Source organism: Thermobia domestica, chromosome 2 (assembly GCF_964235325.1).
Source record: "Thermobia domestica chromosome 2, izTheDome1.hap1.1, whole genome shotgun sequence".
Classification (NCBI taxonomy): Eukaryota; Metazoa; Arthropoda; class Insecta; order Zygentoma; family Lepismatidae; genus Thermobia; species Thermobia domestica.
The window spans coordinates 172,636,484-172,649,834 of record NC_137455.1 but is presented as its reverse complement, the minus strand read 5'-3'; the positions used below and the strand labels follow the sequence as shown (position 1 = coordinate 172,649,834).

The 13,351-nt window shown below is 35.6% G+C and overlaps 1 protein-coding gene and 1 pseudogene across 3 annotated transcripts in view; both read left to right on the top strand.

Moving 5' to 3' along the window:
• The first annotated feature begins 11,477 nt into the window (after positions 1-11,477).
• LOC145677317 (ciliogenesis and planar polarity effector 2-like) overlaps positions 11,478-13,351 on the top strand; it is a 61,495-nt gene continuing 59,621 nt past the window's right edge. For 2 of the 3 annotated variants that reach the window (XM_081747851.1, XM_081747859.1), the window contains exon 1: positions 11,502-11,718. The gene's annotated coding sequence lies outside the window, so the exon portion shown is untranslated. The other variant, XM_081747876.1, reaches the window with a different exon arrangement.
• On the top strand, positions 11,713-13,286 carry LOC145677305 (isocitrate dehydrogenase [NADP] cytoplasmic pseudogene; annotated as a pseudogene).

Below are 13,351 nucleotides of genomic sequence, written 5' to 3'. Positions count from 1 at the left end.
TATCGCAAAGAAAATGAAATTTTACGTTGCGTATATGCCAGTGGCGGCTAATGTTAGTGTTGCAGCGTTGCGCAACGACCAAAGTATTTCAAGAAAAAAATATTATTAGCAATAGTAGTAAAGAACAGAAAAAATGCTTTCTAATACTCCCATATATACTTTAAATAACATTTTTTTTTACTTCTGTAACTGTCCGTTTCGTTAATACGTTTTAAAAAGCGAAAAACAATCCGTCACAGAGTCTCTAATTTATATTGTGTTGCAGCGAGCATACAACGACCAGATTCTTTCAGCGCGGGAATTGCAGCGAATGTTAAGTCTCCTTTCCCCTATCTCAGAAGTTAAAGGCTCTGGTCGTTGCAGTGCTTCTGCAACACAGCACAGTTTCCAGTGAATGAGAAGGTTTTTCGCGCTGGAAATTGTTTTTATGCATTAATATTTTTAAATTACGGGACTATACTGAAGCAAATCAATATAATGATAATTAAAAAAGTGATTGCAGAATTACAAAATAAGAAAGAAAATATGTAGTAGAGCAGGAAACAAATGAAAGTAGATCCGCATTTACAAGTTAATTGTTAGCTTATATAGATAATGAAGGTTTCTTCTACAATAATTTGTGAACCAAATGTTAATAAGTCAATATGTAGAATCCCTCCCCCCTCTGTGAATAGTATTTTAGTATATACATATTTCTTTTATAAAATAAGTATATTTTATACTCTTGATAAAACTGTATGGTGAGGAACGCCACACTGAATTTGGGAGTAGTTAGCAATGCTCAGAGGCGTAGCCACGAGGAGGGTCCACCGGGTCCGGACCTCCCTAAAATTTTCGAAACTTGACTAACATTTGTAGACTTTCCTAACGAACGATATTTGTTTAGCAGAGAAATGATTGATTTACGCTAAATATTTTATTTGACGCCTCATCATGACCTCTTTCTTTTCTTATAAAAACAATCGTTTTATCATTTTTTCTAAAAATATAGGTGACAGTAATTAAGGATTAATTATCTTTTCGGGTACAGTATAAGACAGGTTCGATATTACTTAGACATATTGAACCTCCCTCAAATACTTTGGATCACTCCCAGCTAAGATGCTGTTCCTATGTCTGGCGGGTTTCAAGGTTGTTTCCAGAACGTATGACATTGATAAACATTGTTTCTCCTCATGTGGAAGTATATTGTGTTCATCGTGCATTGCGTAACAACCAAGACGGATGATTTGGAATGTAGTTTTTTTCTTTTACGCACATGTGTGTGTGTGTGGTGTGTTGATGTATGAATAGGGTTGCCAACTCTGTAAAATAAAAAAAGGCACTTCCTCAATATTCCCTATGATATAGGTCTCAGCGTGAAGTATCTCTGTTCGGACCTATCCATGGAAAGGAAATGCACTACCCTGAACAAAAGTGCATTAACACATATATTCTGTATGTCCTTAGAACATTCACTAATAAGCTTAATAGATACATTGTGCTATAAATGAGAAACTGAAATTGATCAATCGGCATTGATCAATTTATTGCATTTACCAGTAACTACCATTTCTTTAAAATTATCGAAGCAGATGAACAAAAGTATAATAATCTTTACGTGACAATTTTGGATTTGGAAAATTAAATTCTCTCTTTGAACATCTAAGACCTTATGCAGAGTTGTTTTAACGTATCATTAGCGTCACACAAAAGATCTTTCTACTGCAAGAACCATATGTAAGTCGAACTCTTTTGTATGGTACTAATCATGCGTCAAGTCTCTACTTCAACTATAGGAAATTGCTTTAAGAAGTCCTTTTCTACTCTTAACAAATGTATAAAATTCATTGAAAGTAAATTTCAAATCTTAACTGATACAGTCCCTGTCATCTCTCTAAAATTATCTAAACAGGTGAACAAACTATATTAATCGTTGATTGATGGTGAAAGGTAACAGTTTTGGGTTTACAGAATGACAGGTACTTTTCATTATCTATACTTCGAACTAGATACAAATTTGAAAAAAAAACGGTCGTAAAGGGGCTGGTGAGAAGTTTGTACCCGTCACCGGTTTTAATCAAAGTAATAGCAATTTTTCCAACCAGTTCGATGAAAAGCCGACCAGTTGGCAGCCCTATGTGTGAATATGTGACATTCGCAATTCATATACCAGTACCTCTTTTGTATCAGCTGTTTTGGTTATTAGTTATTAGATTTAATTTTATTGTGTGTACTTTAATTTTGTATATAACCTACAAATTTTGAATGAAGTGCATACCATGGCTTCTGTAAATAACTTGCAAAAAACTGAGGCTTTCAACTGAGGAAAAACTTGCAGTTAAGGCTTAGACAAAACAAGCAAAGTGCAATTCAGGAGATTGTTCGAAAAAAAAAACGATTTAAATTTACAGGACATCTTATTGCAGTAATGTTGTATGCACTAGATATATTCCCACAGTTTATTTTAAATTTTCCTAGATAAATTGTGAATAAAGCGTGTTCAATGTACATTTTATATAACACTAATCTCTGCTACGAACTCTCTTCAGTCTACACTGAAGAGGAATTCGGATCACTGTCAGGGACTGAGTTTGCTAGAATGAATTGTTCGCAATAATCTAGAAAAAATATTTAGTGAATCTACAAAGCTTCTGCAATTAATATTAACTGTACCTATAGCGTCAGCAAAAGAAGAACAGTTTTTTTTTTTTACATCAAAAAGAATTGACACTTTCAAGAAATTAAGGGCCTTATGCAGAGTCGTTTGAAGTGTGATTAGTGACATACTAAAGAGTTCGACTAACATATGTTTCCTGCAGTAGTCAGCCCTATAGTATGACTCTAATCATATGCCAAAACGACTCTGCATAAGGCGGAAAATGTCCAAAGAAAGTTTATCACCATTGGTTATGCTTTCCATCGAAAAAGACCTGACAATAAGAATACTAGAGTTCAACCAGCATGTATTAGGCAGATTTGTTCCAATCAAAGAGAGAAGAATGAACTTTCTAATTAAATTAGGTGATTAATCGGATTAAATGTTCTGCATTTTTTTATTTTTTAAAAACAGAATTTTATTTAATGTAACATGTCACATAGCATTTGCATCTAAAGTTATGCTGATTAGTCAATAAGTCCACTTTATATCTTCTGTCTCCGATCGTTCGTACTGCAGCACCCGAAACCACAATCCACCGGTCGCCACTGCTTTATGCAAGTCAGTTAGAAAGCCCCAAGAGGATCACCATCACAACTATTCTTCCATTATTGACAGGTTACTTGCTGCAGTACCTCGAACTCTCGTTCCATCTGCTTCATTCACAACTAACGTTTACTTTTTCCTGTTATATATTTAACCATCACCAAGTTATATAAGTAATTTTGTGGACGCTCTGTATAGTTTGAAAAAACAGAACCCATTGTTCAATTTATACTTTATTTTTACGACGCAAATAACTTCTTTTCTTCGATGAGAACTGCAAGTAATTAAATTTCTTTCCCACGGATCAAGAACAAAAGTGTCTTTCATCGTTCACTCATACATATATGTGAAACGCTATTTTGCCGTGAGAGAATTTTAGTGAATAACATAGATCACGTTCATTATCTGAACTACGTATATGATAATCGTCTTTTACTACTTGGTTACTCAGTGTTTCTTCCTTACTCATTAATATGCAAATACTACGTTCTATAGTTATTTGGAACTAAATTAAGTGCTTTCTTCAATTGTTTATGGAAATACTGCGGCAGGCGAGAGCAGACGAGCTGCAATCTCACCAGAGTGTCGCCTAGCAATATTGCTCAGCCAGTTTTATCTAGAAGTTTCCACAATAAGGTTATCGCAGTTTCCTTCTACATTGTGGCCAGTGAACTGTAAATTAACGCAAATTCTTTCTACATTTAATTTGCATATCCATACAGGTGGCTTAATCTAATTACATTTTAAAATGAACTGCCAACATTGACCAGTTGGTGACCCCAGCTCACAACCAGAACACCTGAACTCAGGGAGCTTTTCTGCATGTATCAAGATAGCGAACACGTTCGTTTAAGTCGATACAAAATTAAGAAAAAGTTCTGATTGTCTCATAGCCGATCACGGACTGGTATCACAACTAGCCCCCACTTAGTGAAGTCCCGAATTCACAGACCCTGTGCGTATAAGTAGAAACGGGTCCTCCAGTGTCCTAATTCTATACGACTGCCTATGTTTATCCTGTTGGATATGGATTTTTCTCGCACCAGCCAGGAACTTACATCGTGGGATTACTTCAGTGTTACCCCACAGTGTTAAACCCCACGTCCATTACTGAGCGGTGTGAGAAAAGTGTTTGTGGTGAACCCCCAAATATGTGATACAAAAGTAAAGGACTATTATCTTGCGAAATAGGAAGCGTAATTTTGTTTGTGAAAATAGTCAAGTGTCTATACCCATATCAGTGTTTAGTGTTGTGATTGTTTTCTTCTATACTTTTATTTTTTACACATATTGCTTTTAACAAATAAGCATAGTATTATTCTATTTAATGTGTTTTCGTTGTATGTGTGAATTATATTTTGTCTGTCGCGGTCTGAGCGATCATCTGGATGTCCGTTTATATTTCGAGACGAGACATCCGAACCTCTAGGTGCTTGATGCTCATTTCAGTGTTGAGACTTGAGGGCAATACGGGAAAAGTTCTGTAATTCCTTTTTGCAAATGTTCTTTGATGTCTTAACAAGGTAAGTTCAGATCTCCTGAAAGTACTCGTTGGTGGGTCAGTGGAGGGCAGATCCGGAAAGCGGTTACATCTCGATCATGTATTTCCAAATCCTTTTCTCTCATTACCACAATACTGTGCTCTCCATCTTACTATTTCCATCTCCTACTAACATTACTTCCACTCATCTATTCCTCATCTCCCACTGAACACTGTATACTTGTATTGCAATGATTCTAGTCAAAGCTTATATTCGAGTTCAACTTTCTATGACTTCTCTTTTCACCAATTTTTGAGCTTTAAATCACCCAGTTATGTTTCCGCTCTTCTCACTGAAATTCACACCATCTTTGAAACTCTTCTTCACTCTCTTCAACATCAGTATCCGTCCATCTGCATAGTGACGGATTTTAAATCTTTACTTCAATCCTTAAAATCTCCCCTTGGATTTCCTGGATCCTCTCTGAAATCTCCCAGTTCTTTATAGTCATATCTCCCTAAGTTGTAGTACTTATTTAATGTGGTCGAAAGAGCACGTAGCTATCCTTAGGAACTCTATCGCTGATGGCATTGCAGGATATAGAACCCTTCATAAAAATTACATTGATCTCTCAGTATCCCTAATATATTTTTCCCACTTCTCATTTCACTTCCTTTTCAAAGCTTGACTTTTCATAACGCAGCCTATATAATGGCGCGTTGATACTTGCACCACCCTTAAACTCTCCGTTTCCTATCTTGGATCAATCGACACGACTTCCCTCCTTCATACCTTTAATTTCTCATCCGTAATAGACTTCATGTTCTTTCTATCCCTAACTGTTTCTACTTAGGAAACGCGCTACTCCTATTTGTAATTGTGCTCAAAACGCTGGCATGGTCAACCATCTCATTTTCTCCTGTCGTCTTTACCGGAAACACTGCCTCCATTTTCACTCAATGTTCTTAAAAATTTTTGGTTCTGGTCCTTTTAATATAGATTCCCAGATTGTTTTCCTTACCTCTAACTATTCTTAAAGCTTACCGTCTATATTTACAACAGTCTGCTTTATTTCGCATCTTATAACATCTCTAAAATTTACCTCGTTCAGTCAATCTTCTTTTGAAATTACCCAAGGTCGTCTCCAAAAGATACAAGTGCGCATTCGAAGTACGCTTATTTGCGAAAGTGACGTCACCTAATGTGCGTTAAAAGGTTCAAGTTCGCAAGTCTGCGAGTGCATAGTGAATAGTATGCCAAGATGGAAATTACGTTAGTACACTTGTGTGCTTACGATAGCTGTTCCTCGTAGTAGGAACAACAATTCTGTCAAAATGACCTAATAACATTTTAATAGGCATAATTTCAATATTTTTGTTGAGGTCAATATTTTGGTAATTTAGTTTACAATACTTTACACATAGTTTGTACATTACACATAGTGCATTTAACAAATAAGCATAGTATTATTCTATTTAATAGGTTTTCGTTGTATGTGCCAATAATATTTTTGTGTGTCGTGGTCTGAGCGATCATCTGGATGTCCGCTTGGATTTCGAGACGAGACATCCGAACCTCTAGGTGCTTGATGCTCATCTCATTTTAAGACCTGAGGGCGATTCGGGAAAAGTTCTGTAATCCCTTTTTGGTAATGTTCTTTAATGTCTTAACCAGGTAAGTTCAGATCTCCTGAAAGTAGTCGTTGGTGTGACAGCAGGGGGGCAGATCCGGAAAGCGGTTACAGAATAACGAATACCTAGGTTATTCATTGCTCTATGGCTACAGCTACAAATGTTAATTCGTAGGTAGATAGGCCTAATTTTCTAGTCTCGATTCTAAACAAACAAATTCCTTTCTAAGCTACGATATTTCCTAGCGCTTGGTTTGTGTAAGGAACTAAAATGCCAATTAACATAAATTTTGCATTTTTAAAAGCTGACCAAAAGTGAAATACAGATCAAAAATGTCTTTCTAGATTTCAGTAATTCCTCTTAATTGATATAATCCCATCACAGTACGCACACTTATGAACAAATAATTATTTCTGTGTAATTGAACATTGAGAACCATTACATAACACACATATTGTAATTTTTATAATGCAGTCTCTTAATTTTCAAAAAATTCTTATTATATTTGTAGCGTTTTATGGTTATACGTGAACGAGAGGATTTGTTTCATAAGTGAGTAACTATTTTTGCAGTGGGAAGCATGTGGGGGAGAGAGCGGGTGCATATCAAGAGAGATGTAGGGCGCCAAAAGTTTAGTGAAGGGCATGCAACTGTTGGAGTGTATACAATGTACAGGACTTCATTTAAGCGTACTTATAATATAGTAATCTTACATTATTTGTTATTTTTACCACATTACTTTAATTAGAGTTATCTACCTTGAGTATAGGTGATTCTTATACATTGGTATTTCAAAGTGACATAATATCTTTCTCCTGTAAATTTTGATCCTCATGCTGTTCTACTGCACCACTTTCTTCTTTGTCATCCTTGTAAGTATTAACTTTTGGTGAAAATTAAGAACATAAAGACACTACTTCGAAGATTTACGGATAAAATCTATATTCACAAAGAAAGAGTACATCTAAGGAAATTAATTATTAATACACTATGGTAGAAATAATGCAATCAATATGCCTGTAACTGAAGCAATACGATAGAAATACCACAACTACAGTGCCATTGTTGTGTAATCTACCGTACAGAAAGCAATTATACACAATATGAACTCTCTCCCAAAGAAGTTTTCCGCCATATTATCGTAAATAGCGCTACCCTCAGTACCTTCGATGTCGTTACGCTCTTGCAAGTTGCCTCTTTTCGCTCGCAATGAAATTCCTAAGTTACTTCGCAACAGTGTCATCAGCACCCTAATCACCAGTGCTACTCGGCTCCCCGTAAATTAATAAATATTTCCTTACGCAAGTATGCCTAATAAAATAGAACATTGCCAATAATTTAGTTTCTTTATAATATTACGAGTTTATTGTGCACATAACACACACACACACACACACACACACATATATATATATATATATATATATATATATATATATATATATATATATATATATATATATATATAGATATAGATAGATAGATAGATAGATATATTAGGGTGGTCCTTAATTTTCGATTTCCGAATTTCTTTTCTCCCAACCCCTAAATTGGTTCCATGTCGGACCAAATTAATCTGTGAAAAAAATGGGCTCAATCGAAGAATATTTAACCGACCCCCAATCGACCTAAACATCTGAATGCATTTACAATGCATAGTATCTGGCAAAAGTTTGTAATAAACTCTTGTAACTTAAAAATGGCTGAGGGAAATAAATCATATTTTGGATAGAGGTTGTAGAAGTAGATCCATACCTGATACTGAGTAGTGATCGAGATGATGCATATCTTTACGTCCACCATCTTGGATTCGGGCACAAAATTTTAAATAGAAATGACCTCGTATGATATATCATTTTGAGGTCGCTTTTGACGACAAACAGAGGTCTGCCTTTGTTTTCCACTTATCTCTGAACATGTAATAATTATCAACTATGGAAAATAAAAGCTCCGAAGTAATAAAACTTAATATTCTGTGAGTTTATATCTCTGTACGGGCTGCAGATTTATAAGATTGTTGAATAGTTTTCCTTACTTGATTTAAATCATAAAGTAAAGAAAGAAATGCACAGTGCAAGAAAAAGTAAATATGATTCTTTCCTAATCAATAATTTAAACAATATGTTCCAATTTATCATTGAAAAAAATATTCAGAATGGTTATTTATCTCTTAGAAAGGGGACTAGTAAAATGCATATCTGGCAACACTGAAACGATAACAGCAATGCTCAACTCAGTCAGTTTATTTGAAGGCTTCGAGAAAGTACGATTGTTTTCCTATGCGATTGTTTGTTTTAGTTTCTTCGCACACAGTGCTGTTAAATTTGTGGTTTTTTACGAAGTGTAAACAATTTATGCAATGCAATGGCATTATCCCCGAAGTCAGCTTCGCACTGTTTACGCAAAGACTACGAATGTGCCATCATTTCCATTTTAAATTTTGGGTCCGAATACAAAATTGCGAACTTCAAAATGGCCGCCACCATGCTATTTCTCAGGGGCAGATGTGGATTACTTCCAACGCCTGTATCCAAGATTTGGTCCCTTTCCCTTCAGCCGCTTTAAAGTAAGAAGGGTTTATTCCAGACTTTTCCTATATATTAACATATTGGATATGCATTCAAACTTAGGTCGCTTGGGGGTTGGTTAAATATTCTTCGATTGAGCCCATTTTTTTCATGGATAAATTGGGTCCGACATGGAACTAATTTAGGGGTTGGGAGCAAAGAAATTCGAAAAAAATACACGAAATGACAAATATTTGCAGTTGTGGGAAAGCTGAAGCTGTTAGCATACATGAAAGAAACTCTAAAGTCGTTTTATGGTTGCCCCATATTACCATACTGTATATTTATCTTTAATGTAACTGGGAAGTTATTCATCTAAAAAAAAAAAGAATTAGTTTATTTTTTGTAGCACGCGAAATTATCTCTTCTTTTGGTATCAATGTTCCACGTTTTACCACGATGAGACCCTGGAACGAAGTACGGATCAAAAGTTAATTTGACGAAGTATACACTATTTAGTGTGCACTCCATTTGTAGACTTTGATCGTGGATTCTCGAAGTGTATACTTCACACTTTTGGACACAGCTATAATTGACCGCAGAGCGATCTTCACTGAGAAGGTATCAAAGAAGAAGGAGAGAGAAAAATCTACGCGTACGCAGCCGAAAACAGAAAATTATAGCCAATGGGCCCAAGGATCTTGAATGGGCCTCATTCAGTGATGCCAACCCGTAGGAAAAATCCCATATTATGGGATTTTTTGGCAATGATTTCTCGAAATGGCATAACGGGAATTTTTGTTAAAATTTGCAGGATTTATGGGATTTTTCGTATCTATTCCACTGACGCCAATAAAATTGTCTGTGAGCGAGGAGTAGATAAATGAGAATTCAATAAACTTGAAATTACTGCTATTTCTTAAATGTTGTTACTATAAAATGCATGTTAGTGTTAACGTGATTTATGCATTGAGTTGTAAATCTCTAAAACAAATACCAAAGAACGTTAATTGTACTCTGGTATTGAGAAAAAGAGAGAAATGAAAGAAAGAACATAACTAACGGAAGAAAATAAAACGAGAAACGTCCACCTTTCAAATCCTTCCATATGAAATGACTGAACAATGAAGTTTATCTAGTTTATTACGTTCAGTACAAAGCGTGATGGAAATACTAAACACACAACAAAATGTATTTATTTTCATCAACATTTTCAATTGTCTCTTTCAATTAAGGAAAATACTTATTCATAAACTGTTTGGTTAACGTTGACAATCGGAATTTTTTAATAATTCACTCATATATTGAAAAAAAATTACTGATATATACACTGACTTCAGTGTTCATGTTTCCCAATTTTTTTTTTTTTAATATTATTAGAAAATTCAAGTGCAAAATGGGAATTTCTGCTTCTCGAGATGGGATTTTACAACGCTTCATGTTGGCATTAATGGCCTTATTCCGTTGTGGACTTTGCTAAATTTACGGATAGCAACGCGATGCTAACAATTCAAGGGAGTTCGTCAGTGGCCGTTCCGGGGAGTGCATCGTGTTTTGTCTGGTCTATGAGGACGAGAGTTGAGTGGGCCTTTCTCTACCTATACACTACACTTACACTCTTTTTTCCATTTACACGTTCATACATTCCCTCCCTTTTTCAACACTTCTTTCCATTCATTGTACACTCCCACTTTTCTCTACCTTTTGCCCTGTCCATCTTAGCCTTCAGTCCTCTTTAACTGTTCGAACTTCTCTCCCGATTTTGATCTTTATCCGATTGTGTCATACTTCTCTCCTGATTTGACTTTTCCCGATTGTGACTTTACTTTTTTCACGTATTTTTTACTTCATCATTCTTATTATTTTGTACATGTCATATACCTTTGTACTCATTTTATTACTTTTTATCATTTTTCCACTAATCACATCATTACATTTTACACGTTTAATTACCTTTGTAAATTGCCGATAAGTCTTTTTCGAGATAGTGGCAACGTTATTTTGCGCCACTTATGTGACGCTTCTACAAACAAACAATTCAAGAAGTAGATAAAATGATACATTGACTATCGTAAAGCGTAAACTGCAACTGAATGTGGTAACACGTGTCAGGTGCTGAGAAGGAACTTTAAACTGGAAAGAAACCGAACCATGTTTGGATATAGTATACGTAAGACCGTCTGAGTTCCAGAAGAAGCTGGACGCTCATACTTTTAGGGATTATTCATTGAGTATCTACGAACTTAGAAAGGGGGTAACAAACCCACTTTCATTTACTTATCCACTGATACGAAAATAAAAAAGAACGTACCTATTTGCCCTTGTACTTTATATGCTATAGCGCATTACCTTATATGCAACAAGAATTTTGGTCTGCATCATGATATAAATTTAAAAATATTTAACATTTTTCGAATCGAAATCAACAAAATTTATTCTAGAAAGTAAAAATAGAATGTTAAGCACATATAATGAAGACAACGCAGTGATTTAATTTGGTAACGTATAAATATATAATATGAAGTATCCTCGCGCACGGAAGACAGGGGGTTCTCATGTATACTATTACCCTATGTTTAATTCTTAACATTTTTTTTTTTTTTTTTTTTTTTGTCATTATCGCAATATTAATGGCAAAAAGAATTTCTGACCCTGGAGAGGCATGGAAGAAAACAAAACAGAAGACAAATGCGTATGTATTTGTTAGAGCGGAAGTTGTTTTCTGTAGCAAACAAAAGTTATAGCCGATTGAGAGAAGTTTGCGACTTGTTTGTGTGTGTGGTGCTCAAGATATTATAGTGTTCTGTGTTTATAATCACTTACGTCTGAGGAACCTATTACGTGATAATTAAATATAAGCTTGCGCTTGCTTTGTGTGACGGTGCTTGAAAATGAACAGGCCTAAGGAAATAACGGTAAAGATGGGTGCAGGTTATTTGTATGCTAAGAGGATATAGTTATTCAATTCTGTAAGGGCAGTTATATAAATTGTATGATTGTTCATATTTCAGTAGTAACAAACACCATGAGAAAGATTAAAGTCGGTCCCGTTGTAGACATTCTGGGAGACGAAATGACTAGGATTATCTGGGAGCTAATCAAAGAGAAGTTAGTTCTCCCATTTCTTGACATAGAACTCCATACGTATGATTTAGGGATAGAGTCAAGAGACAAGACAGAGGACAGAATTACGATTGAATGTGCGGAAGCGATAAAGAAATACAATGTGGGTATTAAGTGTGCCACAATCACACCTGATGAGAAGAGAATGGAAGAATTCAAATTAAAGCAGATGTGGAAATCGCCAAATGGAACTATCCGTAATATATTAGGAGGTACAGTGTTCCGTGAAGCCATAATCTGCAAAAACATCCCAAGGCTTGTCACTACCTGGAAGAAACCCATCATCATAGGACGTCATGCACACGCTGATCAGTATAAAGCAATAGATTTTGTTATTCCGGGACCAGGTAAACTAGAAATTACTTTTAAGCCGACCGATGGAACCCAACCTATCTCTCACGTGGTTCATGATTTCAAGGGAACTGGTGTGGCATTAGGCATGTTCAATACTGATGAATCTATTAGAGCTTTTGCTCATTCATCCTTCCAGTATGCTCTGCAAAGAGAATATCCCCTTTACTTAAGTACAAAAAACACTATTTTGAAGAAATATGATGGCAGATTTAAGGATATTTTCGATGAGATTTATAAGCTTCATTACAAATGGAAATTCGAAGCCAAAAACTTGTGGTATGAACACCGATTGATAGATGACATGGTGGCTTATGCTATGAAGTCTGAAGGAGGATTTGTATGGGCATGCAAGAATTACGATGGTGATGTGCAATCGGATTCAGTTGCTCAGGGTTATGGATCGTTGGGCTTGATGACGTCTGTTTTGTTGTGTCCAGATGGAAAGACTGTGGAAGCTGAAGCAGCCCATGGTACTGTCACGCGGCACTATCGAATGTATCAGCAAGGAAAAGAGACTTCTACAAACCCGATAGCTTCAATTTTTGCTTGGACCCGAGGACTACTCCATCGTGCCAAATTGGATAATAACTCGGAGCTTCAAAACTTTTGCAAAACATTGGAGCAAGTTTGCATCGAGACGGTGGAATCTGGGTTTATGACCAAGGATCTTGCCATTTGCATCAAAGGAATTGACCATGTTCAACGTTCTGACTATTTGGACACGTTCGCATTCATGGACAAGTTAGCTGAAAATCTGACACAAAAGTTACAGCATGCCGTTATAGTGGCGTAAATTCTTGTTCAAAATTAATTTATGTATTTAGTTGTAGTGTTGGCGGGTTTGTTATTTTCTCTGTTGAAACCTGCGCTAATGTTACTTTCTTATTTTATATGTTTAGAAAAGTGAACAGAGCGTGAATGAAAAATACTTTTGTAAGGTCTGAGAACAGATAACTTTGCATATGGGTAGAGATAGCTTATGACAATAAATTTTTCTTAAAAAGTTTTTTTTCTTCTTAACTACCACAGATGGCGTACCGAAATACGAAATTTACGGAGAAATAAACAGAA